General features: G+C 41.2%; 1 protein-coding gene across 3 annotated transcripts in view; it reads right to left on the bottom strand.

Moving 5' to 3' along the window:
• The window catches only part of LOC306833984 (synaptotagmin-2-like), a 59,230-nt gene that overhangs the window by 18,843 nt on the left and 15,226 nt on the right, over positions 1 to 25,161 (bottom strand). For 2 of the 3 annotated variants that reach the window (XM_079359687.1, XM_079359689.1), the window contains exon 3: positions 11,861 to 11,927. The gene's annotated coding sequence lies outside the window, so the exon portion shown is untranslated. Of the gene's footprint in view, positions 1 to 7,000; positions 7,136 to 11,860; positions 11,928 to 25,161 lie in introns of those variants that run through there. The other variant, XM_079359688.1, reaches the window with a different exon arrangement.

Here is a 25,161-nt window from a genome sequence, read left to right as displayed (position 1 = left end):
AGGAGCAGTGGGGCGGCAAATTAAGTATTGAATATGAGGTGCTGTGAAAAGGTTGCTGGATTCAAAGAAAAACCAATGAGCAATGCCTGTTCGCTTGTCACATGCCCAATAGAGGACCTGAGTCCTCAAAGACACAGAATTATATGACACCAATGAAATGATTCAGCCGCCACATAGGCCCTTCGCCATCTGTGACATTATGGGTTAAGCGTGGGTGGGTGAAGTGCTTGGCCTCCAGCCGAAGTAGCCGAGCATCCTGTGCAGCTTCCTTTCCTCTAAGTCTCAGTAATATGATTTCTACAGTAGGCTGGGTGGGGTTATTTAAAAATATCCCAGAAGTAGTGGGGAGACTGTTAATTGGATAATTTCAGATTTGGCTGATGTAACTTATATGCAAATTGGAATTTCTTAAACAGCGGGGCAGATTATCTTCTACTGAGGAAATGCACGTATGTGTGTGAATGTGTGTGTGTGTGTGTGTCTGTGTGCGTATGTGTGTGTGTGTGTATGCTCCAATTCTCTATTTTCTACTGCTCATGCTGAGTGACTCTTTCATCTGATCCCACTGAGCTATTTTAGGTATTGAGCCGACTTGCCAAGACAGCGAGGATATTATTTAAAGGGTAATTGTTCAAAGACATGCATCTTGAATTTATGATAAACACACTTGAAGATACGGGGAAGAGAGCATTGCCTCAACATCGACTTGAGTCACGACTGACCTCTGATCCGTCCGGACTCCATTTCAGCAAAAAACGTGAACAGGAACATTTCGATACAAAGGGGCACAGAATGTTATTAGATCCATCAGACAGAGCATTACTACAGTAAGAGAGCTCAGCAGAGATGGTGGAGTCGTTTCAATTAGAGATAATGTGCAGCTTTGTTCCTGAACTCTTGCTACTCTATGGTAATTTACCCCTGCTGAAATGGACTTGTGGCTCCCGCAGTCATAATGGTCTCATTTTGGCCAAGTTTTAATAGGATTACAGAGGGGATACTGATGCCTGCTTTGCTTGTTATTTACCACTGATGAATGAGACACGGTGTGGAGCTTGGCCTGAGTCCAACCTACCAACAAAATAAATAAGATGTACATGCAGATACATTCATGATAACAATTACAGAAAATGATTTTGTACTAGGGTAAATTTAATGGACGAATGGCTGAAACAGTTACCTGAAACAAAATCAAAGTAATGAGATTCTTGAAAATCTTCTTCAGAAATTTTTCAACAAATCAAAAATAAACAAAATCACTGCATTATGTCAGACATGTTCAGGATTTTTTTTTAAAAAGCAATTGGCTGAAATTTTGGGAATTGTCCGTTTTTCCTTCTGAAATTTCAAGAATTTCAGAACAGAAACTTTTCCCGCCCCAATAGTGACATGCATTCACCTGTCCATACCATAAATAAAATGATAGTTACTTCGAGCTTGCTTCAGTTTAAACACTCTTTTAAAGTAGAAAAACAATGAGACACCTACAGTTGGCAAATTTTTACAAGTCTTTCAAAATATGTAGCCATGGAACAACCTTTTTGTACCTAAAGGGAAAAGCTTTTTTAGTAAACTGTAACAACTTATCAAAGATATCAAAAGTTACCTATGGATGAATAGATACTTGAGAATATGATTTTCTTTCTCTTTTTCTTTTTTTGTTTATTTGTTTGTGAGGAATCTTTGGTTTGTGTGGATTTGTCCGTAAAGTGGTACCTCTTATGTCTTTCTTTATTTTGTTCAAGTAGTGCCCTGACATACCCTGTCAGGGCTTAAAAATCATTTTTAGAAATAGTCGGTCTTGTCGATTATTGTCCTGATGGTCATATACAGATATGGGTCTAAATGTCAGTCCTCTTCATTACAGAGACAAACTCCTCACATGAGCTTTAAAATAAAAAAACAAATATGGAACGCAAAGGATGCACCAGGTTGAACGAAGTTGAATACTATAAGGAAAGGTGGAGTAGTTGCATCCAATACTCTGTCATTTCCCTTCCATTGCTGTTCTGAACCATTCTGCACAAAGCTATCGCTTCTTCATCTCTTGTGCATGTTGGTCAGAGTACAGTCCTGCAGCTGAACACATCTCAGCTGGTTTACACAGTCAGATGCTGTAAATGCCAATTGGCTCGCAGGGACATATATCTGCAAGGTAGCATTTAGTAGTTATAAAAACACTTGATCTTTTTTTCATTTCATGGTGGAGAGCCAAGGGACCGACAATGAGCTCTGGCAAACCCCAAATCACAGCTCACGGTGTAAAACATATGCCTGAGCCAGATTCTGAAACTCGAAACCAAGAGCCTTCAAGTCTCCTGCCACAATGCATAGATAGGAACGGGCCAAGATACTGTCAGGACATTAAACAGTAATTATGCAATTACATTCAATTTACAAGGCAGAGATTTTAATGATCAGCAAAATCCTGCCAACTGTCTTGCCTTTTAAGTTGTGCATGCCCCTTTGTTTGGGGTGATTTCATGAGAATTAGCATACATCTAGCTGAATGTTAATGGTGGCATTAAGTTTGAGCAAATCTTGCTATTTTAAAAGCTATTCACACATCAAAGCTGCCTTTTGTGTACTCCTTAACTGATAAATGGGTGCTATTTTAGGCCTACAGACCTTTAACTGCCTATAACTTTTAAATAATGAAGTGCCAAAGGGAAAAAAAAAACAGGGCAAAAGACATGCACACGTTCACTCAGCAGCTCCTCTTTTAAAGAAAATTCTTATGCAACCATCCAGGGCGGAAGTTTACAAAGGTATCAGACCACTGTGTTTAGCCTTCAGGGCTGCACAAATGCTCTGAATACAAACATGCCCAATACGAGCATCCACAAGAGAAGACCGTGACCGTCAATCAGAGATGTCAACGGGGCAATTACACGTTTATGTCAACTAATCGCAAGTGCATCAGGAAATCCTGCCGGTTGCCACTGCTCATCTGAGGGCAGCAGAGATAAGGATGTCAAAAAGCCTTGTGCATCATTTCAGAGAAGAGCCTCTCCCTCATAAAACTCATTGTGTGCCGACCCAAAAGGGTGGTCCAGAGAGGCTCATTTACAAACCTGCTTGTGTAGATAAAACAATGCTTATTCTCACCTGCAGCTGAATGTGACTCAGCTATTATCAGGAGGGATGCTATAAAGAGAGGTGGGAGGCGCCAGGGTTTGAATGCAGAGCTTGGAGCTGCAGGGATCATTTTCACCCAGTTGCCATACATCCTCCCTCTCCCTCTCAGCACAGCCCCTTTCCCTGTCCCCTGATAGGTCGATTAATCATTCTGTCACGCAGATAGTGACCCAATCTGCATGTAAAGCCGAGAGGAGAAAGTGTGGGAGAGGAGAGGGCGTCTGCAGCACTGCAGATAGACCTGATCTTTTGGAAAAATATGTAGAAAGGGACTAAGGAAGTGCTAAACCTCGCCTATCATAACTGCATTATGGGAGTTTTTTTTAGAAATCTACTTAGTATCTTTCAAGTGGAGAGTTCCATTAAAAGACACCATTTACATTTTAACATGAAGCTCGCATCAGTTAGCTTAGCGAGGTGGTATTTGTTTGATTTTGAAAGAAAAACGGTATTTGGATGAAAATTACCAAGAACATAACTACTTTAATAAAGCAATTTGTTGTTTTAACACTTGATTGATTTTTCTATTACTCAAACAAGATACAATCTGTTCACCTGCAAGCTTTAGAGTAGCTCGCTGGTAGATTTTGCTCCTATTTAACGGGGCGACTACAGCACATGCCCTTTGCTGCAAGTCTTTGTGCAGTGCTAAGCTAAGCTATCTAGTTGCTGATTAATATCAAGCTGCAAGCTAAAAGATCCCAAATACAAGGAAACAAAAAGCCTATCTGTCCAACAACAGGGGAAAAAGTGAATCTAACAAACCGGCCAAATGGCACGCAGAATCTTGTTTGTTTGATTTTGTTCTTAAACTGTGTCTATAAATTTGGACACGTCACTGTTTTACGTGGGTCGTTTGCTGGATTATTTCTCTTTCGCTTGGAAACCAGCAGAGACAACACGAAGTTGCTGTTGTACGCCAGAAAATAGACTTTTCTTTTTAACGTTGGGTTTTTTTGTACAGATTTGACAAAAAAAAGTGTTAGTTTCTGAGCTGAAGTAACTGGTTCATGAACTCTGTTTGAGTTTAACGGAGCCACTATATTGCATAATAATACACCCCATATATGGCAACTGTCTGTTGGTGCAGTTGGGAATTTGGAACAACTAAACAAGAAAAAAGATGAATTTGGCAGACAGTTTCATTTTACTTAACAGAGCTACTCTGGCAGATCCAGAGTCTATGCTAAGCTAAGCTTGTCACCTGCTTGTTGTACATTTATTAGAGCTGTAGCAATCTGCTCATCTTACTCTTCCCCAAAATACAATTACAAGAGTTTCCACTAACTATTTTTTAACAACCAACCAGTGACTACTTGTGGTAAATTCTAAGGATGAATTTCAGACTTGAAAACAACATTTCCTGTGTTACACAAACATCGCTCGTCTGATGAAACACATAGCAATTGATTTCTCTTAGTCTCCACAGCAAAAGTGGTACCCTGCTCCACGGAACACTCTCTCTGACCGTCACAAATATTCTCTTCCAAGTGGAAAGAAAAATGCTGCCAGAGGTCTCACAACAGAAATTGGCATATTTTCTTCCCTCTAAAGATTAAAGAGTGGTGAAAATGCTGCCATCGGCTCAGCAGGAGGTCGTGACTGGTGACAGCATCTGAACGTTTAACACCGAAGCTCTCTGCAATCGCCTGCCAGCAACACACCATCAGATGGGCCAGGGCCAGGACTGGGAAGGCTCAGCTTCTCACCTGGAGTGAGAAACTGACAGCAGCAGAGCAATTGCAATGATAATGTGACAAAGCGAAATCCACTGACTCATCTCGTTGACCAATATGGGTGGTTCTTTTATTTCAATTTGTCAATGCTTCAGACTCTGGAATTCTTCTAAATGTAAGCAGAGAGGAGGAAACATTTTTGGTCAAATAGCACTTTTTCTAGACTTCACACTATCCAAAGCACTTTAACACCGCAGGCCACACATACCCATTCACACACTGATGACAGAGGCCGCTATGTAAAGTGGCCATCAGTGTTAGCTAATCACATTCACATACACATTTATACGCCGCCGCCAAAGCAGTGGAAGCAACCTGGAGTATCCTGCCCAGGAACACGACGTGCATGTGGCTAAAGGAGCAGGGAATCGAACCCCCCCGACCATTCGGTTGATAGATGACCCGACTCTAACTGAGCCACAGCCGCCCGAAAATCCACAGAAATCAACAGGAAACTGGAAACACAATGGTGAAGTGTGTGCAAAGAGGGGACACCCATTCAAGCAAATAACCCTCGGGGGCTGCATAGTTAGAATAAGCATCTTGTCTATCCCTCTTCTTTGAGCACTTCCAGCTGCCTTCTTGGAGGGAGCACACACAGAGAACGAAAAAAAAAAAAAGTAATAAGATTGGTGAACTTCAAAGCTTCCTCTCATTTTTCTGGTTATGTATGAGAGTTTCAGAGAGTATTTCTCAGTGTGGAAGCCAATAGGAACGGCCGCCTGAGGTATACGGACTTAATGAGCCTGCATGAATGTTTCAGAGCCTGACAGAAAGAGAAAACCTTCAGAGCATGCTCGGCATCTTTTTGTCTCCTGTACTGCAGGGTACTGGAGGAGTAAGCATGTACGCAGGTACAGTAGACACCTAACTGTACATATTCAGTATGGTTCCTCAGATTCTGCTTTTGTGTTTGTTTACTACACTCCTGAAGCCTGAGTGATCATGTGACCTCTCCCAGTGAAAAAAAAAAAACAACACCCTGATAATTACTAATGTCAGACTCTGGAGGTGAAAATAAAAACCAGGTTTGTGTTTCAGGGATGTTACTTCAGGACTCCACACGCTTTGAAGAGCGAATAATAAATAATTCTCTTTGAGCATGATGTGAAAATGAGTTATATTTGTTTTGAAGTCGCAGAGGTTCACATGAGTCTAAAAAAAAAAAGAAGAAAAAAAGCCCTCCCCTTGGCAACAACAGCTCAAAACCAAAACCCTATTTGCTTACAGTCAGTTTATTTGAATGAATAGTAATTAAATGAGATCTAATGAAACTCGTGTTCTAATAAAGAGCCTGGTGCAGAAAGGCAGGGTAAAGAGGTACAAGAAGCCTGAGAGAGGTTTTGTCCTTGGTTCTGTCACCTCAGTGCTGCTGTGTTATATGTCCCATGAGAGACAGCAGAAAAAAAAGCCTCCTGCAGCACTTTATAAAAAATCCCCACCCTCTACTCTGTCTAATCCTCAGCACAACTGTCAGCCCCTTTTTATGTCTGCCTTCCCACTCTAAGAAGGTAAAGAGCACCCTGGCTTGTGTCAGTTTTGTTGTAATGAAGGTACAACACAACAGACCGGAACTAGATCATTGTGATGGGTTTTTGTTTAGCTTCACTTGTTTTTTTGTTTTTTTTGCAGTGCTCAGGGAAATCGTGAGTGAAGCCGGTGTGGCTACAGGGGTAAGCAAAGCATCTGTCAGCAGGGCAGCCTCCTGGACACTCTCCAGGAAAGAGGTACTACACCCACCAGGCTCAGCTAAATGAGGCATGATCAATGAGAATAATCTAGATCCAGAGCTGCAAACAGCTCCTGATGTGGAACCCTAACAGATTGCAGACATATTGCATGAAGACAAGATTCATCGATAGGTTGCCTGGGGGAAGATTAGGACCCAAAGGATGTTCAGTATTTCCCACACAATGAATTATGAAAGTTTTGTAGCGCATGCATCAGGAAGTAACATGCACACACACAGCACCTGCAGTATGGGAACAAAAAGCAAAGCAGATACAATCTGTGAAACGCTCAGCAACGGCAGCAACCCCCAGCTTTAGACGCCTCAAACTCTATTCAAGAAACATCAGAGGAAGTGTTGAAGGAACGCCGAGAAGAGAGTTGAAATACACCCTTACCAGCACTACTGTAATTCCGTAATCCTGCTGTCCACAACTAGCTAACCCATTCACCAAACAGGCTTTGAGGGTTAATGTTACAAAGCCTTAATAATGTCCCTCGACCGCTCTCCCATCAGCACCAGAAACTGCAGTCCTCTACGCACGGTTTCCACTGCAGCACTACTTGTTCTCCCATACACATGCACACACACACTCACTCATTCTGTCGGTGACTACCCCCACCTCTGTTTCTCTCAATCCCCTCCTCCTCTTTCCCTTTCTATCTCTGTCACTGAAAGGATCCCCCCCCCCTCCTCTCCTCTCCCTCCCCTCCCCTCTCTTTTCCCCCTTCGCTTTTTCTCCGTCTTCCATCTCTCCCCTCCACTCCAGCCCTCTGTACTCCGTCGGCTGATTTGCAATGCTGCTCACAAGGTTCCTTATGCAGCAATATGTGCCCCGGTCCAACGCGTGAGGGGCAATCCAAAAGTGTCCATATGCTCTGTCGGCCGACAGGCACCCACCCACACAGCCCCTCGTTTCAAACTGCAGCGCCGCTCAGGGACTCCACGGGTTTCAGACTTGTTCCTGTGATTACAAGGCTGCAAGGCATGAAAAATGGAGTAAATGTAAATAAGTAAACAGAAAACAAAAAACAAAACATGCTGTGGAGGAGACCTTTAGATAATCGGACAAAGACAAGCTGTCATTTGCTTTTCAAAGCAGTCGTCTGTTTTTACTCTTGCCGTCTCTTTCCATTCGTTCAAATGATGACTTTGGAATAGCACCACTCCCACAGCCATCAAGGAAAATTTTAATCCAAGGAAGACAGCACAAAGACAAGCTGGATATGGTGTATATAAACAAAGACATCAAAGAAGGTCTTTATTTGCAGGCCAAACATTATATCTTTCTCATGGCTTCATATGAACATTATAAAACCAATGGAGAGGGTTTGGGGTATAAAGATCATAAAAAAAACAGATCAAAATTGAAAAATAAAATATGTTTTTCCTCAATCATTAGCAATGCCACCCAGCACCCTTAGCATAAAGTGTGTCACAATCTCCTTACTTATTTCCCCTTAAATCTGCTGGTTTAATGACGAGCTGTGACGCACCCTTTTCGCTTAACACCAACCCTGAACCAGACAGTTTGGAGCCCTTCGGGTATTACTGTGTGTCACCGTGAATTATCATGGTCCCCTAAGTGAATCAGGCTCCTTATTGGCCGGCGATGGGCGCTTGAACAAGAAATCAATACAGTCTCAATCTGTTAAAAATGGAAGGGGGAGATAGATGGCTCCTTGTAATTTCAAAACATACAACTGGAGGGAGAGTGTAATTTGTTCGCTGTCTGTTGCAGTGCCATTTCTCAGCATTGGTTCAATGCAGTAATGTAGGGCTGCTGGTTTTGGAATTGGTAGTGATCAGGTATTTATAGGGAGGTAAAGCTGTCCCAATTGTACTCACACAAAGAAAAATGACTCAGTCACAGCCTTGAAACTTGAATGAATGGTCGGCTATGTTCCCAACAAATACCACGAAAACATCAAAAACAACAATATTTGTGACGAAGTGTAAATCCATCCCTGCCAGTTCCATGTAGCATTCAGCTCATGTCTACTTACTGCTGACGTAAGTCAATACAAAAGAGTCACCACGAAATAGTTTTCATTTTGCTAATTCTAAATAAACTGTGCTAACTGTAAGTTTTGGCAAACGTCCTTCAAACACAAGTTCATGCTGTTTTTTTGAGGGGACTAATTTAAGCTGCGGATTGATACACATTCAGTTTTAACAGACTGTGTCGAGGACTGACTCAACCAGCTTCCCCACTAGTAATGTTTGGCTCTCTGATGTGTTTTCTAAAGCTGATTTTTGGACAACAGTGAAAGTCTAACACATAAAGGATTGCACTAAACCAGACTTGGCTTCACAGTCAGTACTTGTTAGAATGATCAATTCCTTTTCGGGTTTGGCATTTCTATTGAATTCTTGATAATTAGAAAAAAAAACAATACTGCCTTAAGGCTGAAAGACAACCAGACTTTGAAGATGGCTGCTTTAGCTCCCAGCTTATTTCTGCCTTCATATTGTCTCGTGTGGAAGGAGAAAGTAAGATGGCAGCTGCTCTGACTAAATAGAACCAGCTAGTTTCTGTTTCCTCGCTTTCAACGATGTGGAATGACATTAAGGTCTTGTTATTGAATCTGTGAATGCTGGTCGAGTCTGTATTCCTTTGTGCACTCTTTTTTTTTTTTCCACATTGGATGAGCTACCTTACAGCCCAGTGCCCTGCAACCCGGGCGGGGTCTGACTCAGTGTCTGAGTGGGAACGGGATATTGATCCAACTCAGATTCATAGCATGCTGGGTAAATCCATGGTGAGCAACACTGGCACATGCCCCATGAGACATAGAACACAGAGGCATATGGGATGTATCACCAGAATGACAAGCATGAATGCTCTTATCATAGTATTTTTATACCACATGTGTTCTGTCTGCTGTATGTCTACAGCAGACAGAAAATATGCTAATAATCTAGTAATAATCAGCATAATTTCATTGAGGAGAAAAATTCCATCATCAGACCTTACTTTGAACTAAGCAGGCCAAGGCTCCAGAGAGATTCAGTGCAACTTAGAATACATATTTAATAAGGCGTGTGTGTTGTGGAGACTTAACTGCTTGGAGCTCGCAGCCACACATTAAAGCCAGTGAGTCAGGAAGCCATTAAGATGCATTGCTTTACCCAGCCGTTTCCATAAAATCACATGTAAGGACGTTTGTTTTCTGCGCATTGATTTCAGTCATATGACTGTTTTAACAAGGTGACTGTGTTCCAGAGACGAACGCAACATTTACCAGAGCCTTGACAGAAATAAAAGGTAGCATAATATGTTAAAAAAAAAAAACATTTTAAAAAAAGGTACAACAAAAGCAGCAGCATAAGACAACATCTTTTTCGTTCTATCACAAGGTTTTTGTTGGCTAAACGTGAAGCAGAGAAGCGTTGATCTCTAGATCTTTAAAGTGAATGTTGCCTTTGTGGATTTGTGGCAAATATGAAACTGTCAAGGATTCAATCTGGCTCTGTGCCGGTGCTGGGATGTGTTGCAGCAGATGTGAGGAGGTGCAACAATGCAATTCTTTGTGTTTCATTGTGTTGGCCTATTTTAGATCTGGCAGAGTGAGAAAGAGAGAAACCATCCATAACGCTTCTTCACACTGCTGTTCAGAAGCTGCTACAATATGTGTGTTTAGAGCTAAAGATTGCCATGGTACAGCATTTTCACTCTGCATTTTTTGTTTTTGATTGCACTTTTTTCTTCGGTGTGATTTCAGTAACCTTTTTTTTTAAACTAAATTACGCTTTTTGACGTAGCATTCAGTTGTTTTGGCTAATGATGTTTGAGAAACATTACTACAGCATGTAAGCATATAACACCGGCATGGTTAGCTACTTTCTGTTGAACTTAATGTGGAGTTGCTTTATAGTCATTTCTTTCCCACATACAGTAAGTCAAGGGCCGACATTCCTTTTGCTGACAAAAACACAAGCGCAACGTTTTGCCAATGTATCTTCAGATCTGCTGTTGAATGTTTTTGTCGGCTGTTGTTTGTTAGGACATTCACCCATCAGAACAGCCTCGCTCCAGGCCCGAGAGATAAAGATGAATCTGTGAGTTTTTCTCCACTTACTCAAACAACACTCTGCATTAAAATAAAGAAATCTACAACCTCTGATGATACTGCATATTCAAAAAAAAACTAACTGTCCCCCACAGGTCCCAAGGGTCTTGATTCTTATTCAGTAGATGTTGAGCTGATCAATGTTAATAACGCAGAGGCTGACACAGGGCAGTGAGAGCTGAATAACGGCAGATGGCTGTAGAAACAGAGTCGGTGTAAAGGCAGCGGCCAGTAACCGTCCCTCCAGGCGTGGCTATTGTCCGCTGGACTTTATTAGCTTTCTGTAGCACCGGAGGCTCTGGAGCTTTCTATCACTCATGGAAATGACTCTGATTAATCAGCTGAGTGCTGGAGTGTGCAGGTTATGATGGAGACGGGCGCACAAGGAGCCAGTCCTACAGTAAATCATGCTTGTTCACAGTGGGCTGCAACCTTCATCCTTGCCACGCCTTCCAGGCTCGCTACACACTGCAGCGGGGCCCCCCCCCCCCCCCCCCCCCCCCCCTCCTCCCTGGCACAGGCCGAGCTTTTCTAGGAACAGATGGGGGAGCAGGGAAAACCCAACACACAAGATTTCATGCTGACATCGAGTGGAGTCGAAACATGTGATTACGTAAGACTCACATGTATTTACACCTTCTGTAACACCGTCGTGATTTCCTTCTTCACCTTTACGTTCACTACCCTGCTGAAATAATTTTGAGGTGAAAGCAACTCCAGCAGAATTCATATCTGCTGAGCGATTAATGATAATAAACAGAATTTTCCCCCCTTCACCCCACAGCTCATCAGAGTGTTATATTAGCAGACAGTTTCAGAAAGCACCCAGCCATAGACAGGCCGCCATCTGGGCCATGCCTTCAGTGGACAGTACTGGAGCGGAGGCAGGGCTGCGTTCCTCCAATGACGAGGAATGAATGATATTCCAGGGGGGGGGGGAGCCGCAGAGGATGGAGGCATCTCGCAATGTGCAGTGATCTGTCTCATCTAAAGAGGACGGTCACCGCAATGACACCGGACTGCTCTGATGAAGTGGAGACTCTCCTCCTCTCTCCCCCCCCCCCCTCTCCCCTTTCTCCCCTTTCTCATTCTCTCTTTATCACACAACCTTTAAGTTCATGGTATCGGCTCGGAGCCTGGACTCACTCCAGCTCATAATATCATGGTGGGTATGAGATACTTACAGCCAAATCTCGGATAGCGAGAGCGTCTGGAGGTAATCACAGTGAGGATAATGTCAGTCAGAAACTCCTGGAAGAGAAAAACAAGGTGAATTCAGAGAGGCATAACTCACTCTTTTCGTCTGTGTTTTTTTTTTTTGTAAGCGTCTTTGTCTTAATTACTCACTGGATTAAAATTCCTTTGGAAGATTTGGCAAATTTGAGGTTGACTTTAAACTTTTGTCGCAGCCTTATCCTCACTTATTATGCAAATGACTGTTTGACTGGTGTGTGAGTATCATTCTAAGATAATCCAAGACATTAAATCTCTCTCCACGTACACCTGCTGCGATTAGCATTTCTGAATTCAAAAGATAAAGTTCGGCAAAACAAATTAAACTTTCGATTGAATCACCACATAATATTACCACAAAGAAAAAGAATATTGAGTGACTAGTGGAGACTATTGATAGCCGTCTCCCTCTCACAAAAACAAGCTGACATACGCCCTAGGCCGACCATTTGGATCCACAAAGCTGCAGGATGAATTAATTATCACTGACAGCTATCCGTTGCACACCATGGTTTTCCAGTTATTGAATTCATTTATTGTCATTACGGTGGTACCGCTGTAATGAGTGTCTCTGTGAAAACTGGCCGTGAATCAAAGAGAACAGCCTTTCTAACCTCTACACAGAGATTTGGTCTCTCATTTGGAACAAATTCTATTACCACTCTTTCTATATCAATATGTTCTCTACGGAATATTATTTCAAAGGATTATTGCATTTGGCATTTTAAAATATGTTGGCATATTGGTGAGTTTTATTGACTAATACCACAACTAAGACCGTTATAGACAGATTGTAGAATGTAATTAAGAAGCATGTAATGGATGTTTGGAATAACTTCAGGAAAAACAAAATATTGTAAATAAAGAAGTTAAAGAATTAGATTTAATGATCAATGTACCCATTTAGAAACATGCCCTTTATAGAAATATTTATAACACAACTAATACACGTTTTTGAGTCCCATCAACAACTGTAAAAATATGTAATGAAATGTAAGAGGAGAACATTTTAGGGAAATGTCGTTTCCTAACATCAGTGATGCTATAACCAAGCAGGAATCTCCAGTGTTGAATAATGAAGCATGTTCTCAGGTGTCCAAAGCCCAAGAAGCCCCATTAACACCCATGTAAAAATGTCCATTTCCACAGCAGACATCAACATGTTTACAGCCCAAGAAAACAAAATCAATCTGAAGAGCTCATGTCTTCATTGGTTCACACTCACTATTTGCAAGGAGCCTTAATTCCTGCCTCAGCTAAACCTCTTTGCTAGCTGCTATAAAGGTCATTTGAGCCAGTGTTTCCACTGTGATGTTACTTCCATCTTTGGGCTGACGTCACTGAATCCAAGTCCATGATCTAAGCTATGTGTTGTTCTTTGCTGAAAAGTGCTTTTGTGATGACATGTTAACCACATGTTAAAAAAAATCCTTGACGGTTCAACTGCTAGATACGACTCGTTTTGTAACGCTGCAGAACAACATAGTGATGATCCACCTGGTCCTTAAACACTCAAAGCTCTGACGAGATGATTAAAGAACTTTAATACTCAGTCAAAGTCTGTCCGTGTTCTTAGGCAGACCTTTGAGGATTTTCTTTGTGGACCAATTTCCTTCACCTATTTTGGCAAAACAATCCATTTCATGACTCACTGGACTTAATTGCTTTATAGTAATTGTATCACAAAAGAATCCACAGGGAGCGAGAACAAACTTCAATTTGGGCTCTTCAGTGAAGGAAAACAGTTCATACAGTCTAAATATGCCATCAGCAAAACAGCTTCTCAGGATTTGTTAACATTGTTAAAACAGTCATTTTCCCATTTAAGTTGTTATTTAAGTGAGTCAAACAATGAGATCAAGCCATTTTGGACTGGCTCATTCCTATAATCCAAGATGATAACAAACAGCATTAAACTATTCAACTATCAGGGCGCTGAAGAACAATGTGCCGGCATATTAAGAAGCATAAACCAGGAGCCCTTGTGGTCCTGCATGTTGAAATACCTGCAGCTGTCATAAAAAACACCGTGAGACTGTCAAAGTGAGTTGTTTGCAGCGAGCCGAGGGGCCGCAGTGACAGGGAAGAGGAAAAAAGCAAGGCTTCAAAGCGGCTTCACACTGCACCACTCCAACAATACGAGTGGCGTTTTCTCTTTTGAAAATGAAAGGTCACACAACAAGGACTGAATCCAAAATCAAGAAAACCAAAACATTCATGCAGACCTGATGTGAATCTCAAATCTTTTAGTTTCGGCCTGATAAATACTCAGAGAACAACATCATCTCGCGGAAGAAATAAATATTTGTTTCCTGTGAGGGCAAATCGAAGGTCAATGAAAAAAAAAAAAAACCCCTGAATGATCATAAATTGGCAAGACGACAGAGGCGTCAGGCCCTGATGTGCTGATTCTCAGATACAATCACGTTAAAGGGAATTGCCTCTTGGTGAACATAATTGGATCTTTCCCTCACCTATTTATGTCCCCAAGGGAGCAAACTATGCAGAGGGGAAAAGGAAATGTAATGACTAGTCTGCCCTTTAGTTTCATTACAAGTCCACTTCAGTGATCGGTGCTTTTCAGTGGAGTCATGTCAAAATGAACAGTAATGAGCCAAATTATTTCAAATCACCAGACTTTCAGTGGGTCTAACTGATCAAAAAAACGTTTCACAGCATGACTCTGAATTTAATGAGCAATTCATTAGCCTAAAGCCTGTTTGTGTCAAAGACCTGGTTTACGAGATACATCTTCCATAGATCTTCCATGTCCACACAACATGCGTACATATTAGCAGATTTTACAGTCTTAACATAATCGTCACCGCCCTTAACTTACTGAGCCCTTATGATTGAGCTGAAAGGATTTCCAAATGTTCAAAAAGGCCCTTGAGAAACCCATGCACAGATTATGATATGAAAACACAATTCTCTCATTAATTTACTGCATATTTTTTCATTTGTTTAAAAAGGAGATCTCTTGTACTTATGTGCACCAATGAGGATTCGGCAACATTTGAACAACAGTTGTTTGTTCTGTCTCTGCCAATCAAAATACACCTGCTTGAAATGAACATGAACTTGGTTTAACTTTGTTTTCAGAAGCTTGAAGTTATTCAATGACCTGATTGGCTTCGCAAAAAGAGACCAGTAACAATTAATACTGTTCTGAATCATCTTATGTATCAGTGATGGGGAGGGGGAAGTCATGGGTTAACTTGCTGTGCTAGCTGCCGCTGCCATCCGCCCTCAGATAAGCCAAAGACAAAGAATGGATGGATGGATAAGTCATCTTAAACATCTCATGGCCATATCCAAATTATTGTCCCATCACCAATGTTACCAAAATGGCTGATGCAAAAGACTGAATGTATTTTGTGATTTTGTCATATCTGGTTCAAGCCCTCAGTTCTTTCACAGCATTCATAATAGACAGTATTATAATGCACTGCAGGTCTGTGCTGGCTGTTGGTTGTATCCACTCTGTCAATGAGCTTGATGAAACAAGATTATGGTAAGACTCTTCTAATATTTGAAACTTCTAAAATCACACGGCGGCGCAGGGGGGGAAAAAAAGCTCAATCTGATTTTGACTGCCCCGCTTGTTTTCTGTTTGTTGGAGAGCAGCACACAGTGAAATTGACTGGAAAGTTTTTTTTCAACACCACACTCCTGCTTTCCCCATTCTTTAACGACGTTAGCTTCGCAGACAGCAGTTCTATTACTGAGCCTGCCGAAGGATCCCATGTTTCTCTTCTCCTCTCATTCTTTCCATCTGAGTCTGTCTCTAAGACACGTGGCTCTCCATGACTGTTGGTCCATCACTCATACAGCGGAGGCTGAGGGGAGGGGGAGGATTCATACGGGGCAAAGGGAGCCTACAGGAGATTTTTTTTGGGGGGGAGGGGCTCTCAGCTGCCCTGTGCTCTCTGGAGCATGGCGTATGAACATTTGAAGACCTGCATGTGTGTGCAAGGCGCTTTCCACGCAGGGGGATCTGGACCAAATGTAATCCCTCTATTGTAAGGGAGGAGAGTTAGAGGGGAAAAAAAGGGTTGTGCCTGCTGAAATCCCAAAGGCAGTGCTGCAATGCAGGGGTTTAACATGGAGCCAGAAGGCAGGCAAACACATTAAAGAAGTTGCACTCTAATGACACACAATAAACACTTTACACTGCAAGCAGATGGGAGAATGCTTGCATGCACACCCACAAAAGCCCATTTGATCCAAGAGGCCAACGTAGCAGTGCTAGACAGGCAGTAAGGTGGGATTTATACACCACAAGGTGGTGTGACTTTATCTTATGAGTGTCAGCTCGCCACCCCCAAGAGACCCAGGCTCCACCCATGCAAGTCAGCCAGTCAGCAACAACGCTGCCAGCACCTATCCAAGCGGAAACCTCAAGTATTGAAAAATGAAGCCAATGTAGAAGTGTGTAATCCTGCAGCCGAACACTGAGAGCCCCAGAAGTCACATACACACCACATTCAAAAAACTAGACAGCCAAGTATAAAAACCGACATGGATCTGATTAGCTATTGTCCTCATGGAAGCATCCATTTTGATTTCATGAATGTTATCCATAGTTGGGGATGATTGACAGTGGGCCCCGTTGTAATGGTTCGTCAGGAGGCTTAAAACCAGCCTCAGTTCCAGCTCTCAGCCTGTTGTTAGGTTGGGATGAGACAGGATTTCCAACAAGGCGGCTTCTGCCGATTAGCCTCTAAAGCCCCCTGCTGTTACAGAGTGCTGACGTCACTCAGGCTTTGAACATTAATATTTACAGTCTATGCACCCAGTGTTTTTAAAGTTTGCTTCAGTGGCGCTTACTGCACCATATGTTTGAAAAGAAATAAAACTGGAGGCTGGCGTGGGCTTCACTGTTTAGTCCACACAGTTTCCCAGAGTGTGCGAGGTGAAGAGCGTGATGGGTGGATGCTTACATGACAGATTGCTGACTGTGGGAGTCTTTACCAGTCAGCAGAAAGGAAAAAAAAAACCAATTGATGACACTCTGGCTTCTTCACGCTCTGATACAGCTGGTACGGAGACAACAGAGCGAAAGTGAAATACTGTTGGACGTGAAAAAAGAAAAAAAAAAAAACTCAACAAAAGCTTCTAAGGATTCAAGGGATAATGTACATTTAAAATGGTATCAAGAACATATCAGCACATGTTGATTCACAGAGTTGTGATTAGAAATGACTTCCACCAGCAGTTGGTTCCACTTAAAAGCAATCAGAACATTTCTTTGGCAGCTTAATTGACAGTGTTGAATTTACCATTTTGTCACTCGCAACAAATGTTGACAGGCATCGTTGTCTGCTCTCCGAATAACCTGATTTAAGCATTATTCACAGTTATTCTATTTCTCCTAGCCGGTTTGTCATTTTGTTGAGATCCATTGCTAATGATAAGCAACCAAGTCACAATGCTAGTGACTAAACGGAGTGTTTGGAGCAACGGTTTTGCTAATAAAACAGTCGACTGGAATAATAGTTTGGTATTTCACTCATTAATTCTTCTCCCTCTACTTTATATCCACTCACACATGCACTCCTGAAAATGTGTCAAACGTTTGACATTTTGTCCCTCATAATATCAGATTTGTCTTGTTGGATGTTTTGCTGGGTCGGGGTCTCAGGAGGTAGGACATAACATTAAAGAAAAGAAATGCATATTTTCAACTTATGCAAGATGGCAGACAAAGACACGAATGAATACGGTTCTTACCTTAATATCGCTTTAGTGTGTGATTAGATGAGTAAAATGGAGGCGTGTGAAAGAACATACTGTCAAGCAGAATAGAGCACACAAAAGCAGCCTCTTTACATGCAATGAAGATCCCTTTGGTTTCTCATCAGTCGCATGAAATAAACATCACCAGCCCTGCCAGCGGAGAATTCCCCTGACTAGTACCAGCTACGTTCACACATCGGCTCACCCCAGTTTCTTCCAGACTCTCGTGCAAGAGGGCGGAGAGGAAATTCTACGTATAAATTTGGGTTAAATATTCTGTCATTCACACATGCAGCGCCGCTCGGACAATTTTGAGAATTTTTCAGGAGCGCAGGGAAGGTGAAAGCGGCTTCAGTTTACTTCGTGAAATGGCAAAATGGCAGCTAGTTTAACAACCTTTGTACAAAAAGAAGAAAAAAACTGCACACAAATATATAAAGAGGTATAATACATTGGTCGTGGATTATCTAATACATCGAACTGTTTCATTCTGCAACATAATTAGAGTTCCATTCCAGCATCTTGTTCTTTTTCAGCCGCTTGATGCAAAATGAGCAGGTGGTTTGCATCAATCTTGAAATATCTGGAGGCACTATTCAATGTTACAAGGTAATTAGGATTTACAGGGTTTTGTTAAGTTTATACACTGTCACTCTGTCAAAGGTTATGTGATATTTATGTGAAAACTATTAAACCAAATGTTTTCGCTGTAGGGACAGATTTTACCACAGGCCGTTATTTTCATATCACTGCACATATTATTGGGATTCAGTGTTTATCCTTTCTGCTAATGCTTCTTCTCTAAATGAGGCGCGCATGCAAGCTGATCTTTGCTTTCAAGAGTCAAGCTGACTTGTAGAGCAGTGCATCTTTTTTTATGCAATATTGCTCATCTGACGTTGGTTTTTTTTTTTTTGCGTTTTCACAATTGCTTCCAGCAAACCTCAATCTCCTGGCTTCATCTTGTATTGGAAGTGACTTGAAAAGCACAGTGTTATATGCAAATATAGTGAGGCTAAAAGAGATGGCAAAGGACTGTGATCCTACACCGTTTAGCATTGATCTAACCTTGATAATTCAGGACAATCTTGTGCTGAGCCTTTCCAGAGAGAGATCCTCTTCAATTTCAATCTGAACTAAATTCAAAATGTCCTCATGACATCAATCGCAATGTCCTGCCTGGCAGCATTTAAACAGTCACTGCTCCATCATCCACATGACACACCATAAACACCAACAAGAACGATCGAGTGCTGGCGCCAATTCGTTTATTTTTTCAGTCTTCACAGCTTTTAGGAAAACGATGATCTTACTTCACTTATTTTAAGCAAGTGCTATTTTTCAAAGAGCTACTGTCCATAAATCCTGGTGGAAGGCGCCTAGTTCCCTCCGGCTATACCTCCTCAGAGACAAGACCTGTGTTTATGTGCAGAAATAAAGCCATTTGTCATCAGCAGTCCCACCGAAATGGTCAACAGCAGGAACCAAACTGTGCACCATTCCAGATTAATTGCGTCCCTCCTTGGCTGCACAGTGAATGAAACACAGCACGACAAACCACACAAGACAAAGAGTGAGGGATTACATATAATGAAGGAAACAATTACATGCATAAATGTACTTTCTGTTTAATCTAATATTGCACATCCTATTATCTCAATGGAAATAGCTGGTCAACTATTAAAGAAGAGGACACCGTGCAAAAACTAAAGAGTATCAGAGACAAAAGCCACCAGACCTCAATGCCTCTGAGCTACATGCTTCCTGAAACTAGTGTGATGCTAGAAAAACAAGAAAACTAGAGCAAACTCTTAGAATTGTCTGTAAGGCTCAAGTAATCTGTAAGCAGCTTTTTCTTTTGGCCCGTTGATTTAATAAACCATATTACCTACGAAGGTCTCTCTACGTCTTTAGCTGTTAGTCTGATCTACTGTCATACTGTTGTAGAGACACATTTCTGTTGAAACTGAAACAAAAAACAAACATCTTCCCTTCATGTTGGGATGATATATTTTGTTCTCCAAAGCCTGAAATGGCTCAGACGTGGGAGTGCAGTAGTTTAAATCAGAGTACAGACTCGATCCAGTGGTCAGAGGAGTTACTGGTGTCCTCTTTTGCTCCGTGTAATGCGGTCAAAGGTATTGTAGGGCAAACGACAGACAAGCCGCAAGTGGCCGACAGAGTGGCTGCTCATGGGGATCGTTCACCTTCACAGCGTCAGTGAACTCCATTACAAATCAGGCCCAAATCTTGAAAACTGCTGCGTCATTAGTCAAACACAGATTGGGTGTGACAGCTAACCTCTCATGATGATCTCTGAGCGCACCACAGAATAACTCACTGTGGTTTCTCAAAATCTGTAGCAGGGGTACTTTGATGCAAACACAAAAATGGCGCCATCCGATGATACAAATACGTGAGAAAAAAAAGAGAACGTGAGGAACAAAGACAGTTGATGCATACAATCCTAAACCTAAAGCTACAGTGAGTAGCATAAGTCAACATAAGTGTTGACTTTGGCGCCCCCCGTGGACACACCATTACGTCTTAATTCGTTGCTAATCCTGTCCTGTACATCTAAATCCCATCCACCTTCCGTTAGAAAGTTAAATACATCCCTCACTGTGATTTTTCTTTTTTCAGTGGAAAATGTAAACAAAGCTTTATCTAGTTCTAAAACTATGGCACTGGAAACACTGCTAAAGATAACATGTAAAATAAAGGACCTTTTCCTGGCGGTCTGGATAGCTTAGATAGATTAGAAAAAAGGCACCTTTATTCATTTCGGCCTGCTTTCTTACTAATTAAAAACTCTGCAGACTAGCTTTAATTATACACTCTTTACAGGACTAACACTGTTGTTTCCTTCTATTGAGAGTTATCTTTGTCTGGGTCTATACCCTGTTCTGGGATTGTGACATAAAACAGCTGTCAATAACATTAAAGGTATTCTATCTAATTAGTGTTGCAGGGGGAACTAATCATGAGCCAATCAACACAGCAGGTGGGACTAACACCTTTGTCAAGCTGTTGCCAAGCATTGTCAACAACAAAGGCGACCCCCTGTACAGAAGAAATGTGTATTTAACACTGACTGCATCTCGCATTGGTTGGCTTGGCAATGGACATTAATTCCTATAGCGGAACATTTCATCCACCTCCTCCAAATTGTTTAAGTGAAGTAATATTGGACTGCAGTGGAAGATTTGGACCTATGATCTCTGGTAAACAGTTTTTTTTTTTTATCTCCTACATGAGTGAAATTAAAAGCTTCTGTTTCAGCAGTTCAATTATCTCCTTAAGAAATACAGAATTCTGCATCAAGAGTGGTGTTACTTACTTTTCAAAATGAATGACATTACCTTTCAGAAAGTCTCTCATGTATTCAGAGAGAAACTGCCTCGAGCTGAACGGCGGAGAGATCTGACCTAAGAACATTGCGATATTTAACTGAGATCATCTGTAAAGTAGACGGAGAGTCGTTTTCAATTAGGCCCTCATTACAAACTAAATTAGGCACTGACCTTTGAAACATACTAGCACAGGGAGGAGGAGAGAGAGATAGATGTGCACTTTAACACACCCCATCTCTGATTAAAGAAGAGATTTGTCAGTGTTGTGTTTAAAGGATCTTTCATATGCCCCCCACCGCCCCCCACCGCCCCCCCCCCCCCTCAAAAAAAGAGCAATTTGAAATCCTGCTGGTCATTTTTTCGACACTGTCCCGAAGTGTGCTTTCAAAGGATGTATGGATGTGAAGTATTGAGTCGCATTAAGTGAAGTATTCTTTGTTGAAAGCTGTGATTCTGTTTGGTAAATATTTAAAGCTATTAACTGCACATACTTGTTTGATGCACATTTACTCATATTTATGAGGAAATCTATGAGTAAAAAAACAAAAAAAACAAAGAAGAGACAAGAAAAGGTGAATTAGGGAAGCTTCTGCAGACAGACAGTTGGGTATTATCACCTGTCCTCACATAGCCCTGTAATCTGAGAGCAGCATCAAGAATCAATGGAAGGAGGAAAAGTGAAGACAAGAGCAATCGATGCCTTTTAGAAACACTGTGATAATTGTGCACTACTCAGGTTGCAGTAGCTGACGCCTGTGAATTTTAGGAGCTGAAAATAGATGACCATTCATAATATAACACCTATAGGTTCACTTTCACATCAGCCAAATATGTCCTAACTTTTTCAGCAGAATGAGCAGAATTACAGATTTATGTTGCGTGGCTGCTGTGTACCACGAATCACGAATGATTCCCATTTCCTTTTTGAGGGTTTAACATTCAATATGGTTAGAGCACTTTCAGAGTAAGACCATTACAGTCTATGATATCAAGAGTGAACTGAATCAATGCCAACATTAATCTTTATATATAAAAAGCTGACCTCTTTACCAGTCCTTCTGTGTTCCTGTAAGCTCATCTTTCATGAATATGAATCATAGGGAAGTAAAAACTAAATCAATTGTAACACTAGCAGGTGTGCCAACAGGTGCAAGTGAACAAACCCTGCAGCTGCCGGTGAAAATGTGAAAAACCACATTGGAGCTTCTAAAAAACATAACACAACATTTTGTTCACAAGGCACAAAAACTAAAAAGAGGAATGAAAAATAAAAAAGTATTCTACATGCTAATATACGCCTTATTGATGCTTACACGTTACTGTTGTTATGTCAATCTTGAGCAAGTGAGGCTCACCTTATCAGTTTAGGATGTGTGTGTGTGTGTGTGTGTGTGTGTGTGTGTGTGTGTACAACCGCTGCATATATATATAATTATTTTTTAATTATTATTTATTTATTTTCTTTAAACATTTACATGCTTTTTTCTGTCATTGTTGGTTAAATTTAAAGTTTAAAGCTCGATGAAAAGTTTGAAGGACCACCAAAGATTTATTATCCACATGTGAGAATATATTAGGAAGATATTTAACCCATTAAAGCAATACGTTTGCCAGGTTGTGCAAGAGGGACAGTCTCTTGATCACCAAATATAACGATCTGGACTCTGTTCAAAACTACAGTGAGGGACACACATTTCCATGACACCAGAAATGAATACTCTCGGCACACTGTGGCACAAAAGTAATTGAAGGGTTGGACCCAAATGTTGTGCAACAATGGAGCCATCAGCCTTGTTGGCAGTCGAAGTCAACTGGCTACAAAGTATAAACAGTTGTGTTGCTTGGGCATTAAACTCACGTTTTTTTTGGCCAAAATTCACAGCGAACAATCCAAAGGGCCAAACAAACAAACATGGCTCTGTTTCATGACCCATCAAAAAACTCATGCATGATTCTGGACTGGTAACATGGGAAACAACAGCAGGTTTAATGAGAGCCACATTCACCAAGGAGCTCAATTAAGAAGCAAATAGGACCACTTCACATTGTGTTCTGTAACGACAAACAAAAACGATTTCCAAACAGGGCTTTTTATCATGCAGTGTTTATGTATCTGCTATTTCCTGCAGCGCTTTAATTCTGGTGGATTTGTGGTGTTACAGAATTTGTACTATAAGGTCTTTTCTAATGTTTCAATAAAGATTTATGAAGAATTTGAAATTATTTAATGACCTTGTTTCATATAAAAAAGGTCAGGAAACACTTCCTGGGCACACGTGTTCAGGAAAAGAAGCTTGTTCATGTGTTCTTCTGTCTCATTTTGCACTGGAGGGTTTGCTTGTATGAATGGGATCATTATGGACTGGAGCTCACTTAGTACTTGGTTTGTTTTTAATCTCCATTATAAATTGCCCAAAGGTTGAACCTGGCATTCTGTTTGTCTGCAGACATGAGAATACTGGAGAAGTAGTTCAGTGTTGTTGGTGAGGAGCTGCGAGCTGTTCTGCAAGCTTCAGCGGATAAGCCAGCAGTACTGCTGGTGTTATTCAAACTGTAGTAGTATAGTTGACATTGAGGATGGTTTTTTTTGCTGGTTTTACAGATTAAAACACTGTTTGTTTATAATTCTGATGGAGTATATGGAGTATACTTTTGTGGTGATGTAGTTTCCAATCGGTAAATCATTTGTTGCGTGTCTCCCAGTCCGACTGTAGCACAACTAATGCTAAAGGCATGTAACTCTGAACAGGGGGTGGTGGTCTTAATTAAAATATTTCATCAGCATTTGGCTGAGGTCAGCTGAGAGGCCCAGCAACAAGCAGACTATTTGACAACAACAAAAAAATCAGAAACTATGAAATATGTTAAAAAATAACAGAATAAATAGCACAAGGAGAACATCATGATCAAGTTCTTGTGCTATACAAAAAAGTGAAAATGAGTAAACCACCAAACTTTACCAATTGTTCAAATACCCTACGAATTAATTTTAGAAATACAATAAATAGCTTAAGTATTACAAGTGTTGGGTTTCTTTTAATAGCCAGTAGTGATAATAATGTGATGAATGAATATAATATGTGGTGATAATATCAATATATTTTTGACATTAGTCTTAACCACTACGTCCTTGGTGTTTCCACTTATTAGACAGAACAAGTATTCCTGTTCTAAGAGCCATGCCCCTCAGTGCCTACATGTACCAGGATGCATTGCAGCAGAGCCTCTGCCTCATTCTGCTCCATTTTTCCCCTCCTCTTGCAAGACTTTATGCTTCTGAACTGAATATCGGCTTCATGCAAAACACTGTCAAAGGTTTCCCCGTCGTTTGTGTCATCGTGCTGATACATTTACGATGCTTGCTTCACAATATCGCAGTTTTGATTGTTCGTTTTGGGAAAACACGCAAAACAAGAGAATAGAAAATGAAGCTAAAAAATCCTCCTCCAGTAGCACAAAAAGGTCAAATGAATTGGTAGCTTGAAGAACTGCAGAGAAACAAAAGTAAATCACCATCAACAACAACTGGGACTTGCCATATTACACCATGACAGAAAAATTGCTGAATTCACTTTCACACTACAGTAGAAAAGCAAACAACTACTGTATTTGACCCTGCAGTTTAAGAGATCAAATCCACTCATAATGTCACTGAGTTAAGGAGCTGGATGTTTCTTTATCACATCCGAACAATTCCAGGTTTACAGGTAGCCCTCGGATTAACACCTTCCATTTAATTAGGTTTCAGCATAAAAATGACAATAATCCCCCCCCATTGCACACTAACAGATGCAAGCTAATGCCCCAACAATTAAAAACCAGAGAGCGTTAAAGAAACACATAACACCAGCCAAATCTTTCCACTCGATTACCAATATGTGAAATCCTACACAGCCAGCTGACAGAATTCTATCAATTATTCAGGAGGAAAAAGGCTCACAAAAAAGTACTGCACCCCCGGCTATGCAGCAATAAATCACTGTATAGTGCACACCATCTGCTGCTTGTCCAGGCAATGGCTGATGTGTGCATGGGGGTGAAGACCACCATTGATCCATAAGATTGGTGTAAGTTCCAACTTGAATCATAAAATAAAAAGAGAAGGTAAAGGTGCTGAACCTGCTGAAACAAACTGAAATGATCAAAGAGACAGCTTATTT

Source organism: Symphodus melops (assembly GCF_947650265.1).
Source record: "Symphodus melops genome assembly, chromosome: 13".
Taxonomy (NCBI): domain Eukaryota; kingdom Metazoa; phylum Chordata; class Actinopteri; order Labriformes; family Labridae; genus Symphodus; species Symphodus melops.
This window is presented reverse-complemented; position numbering and strand designations above follow the sequence as displayed.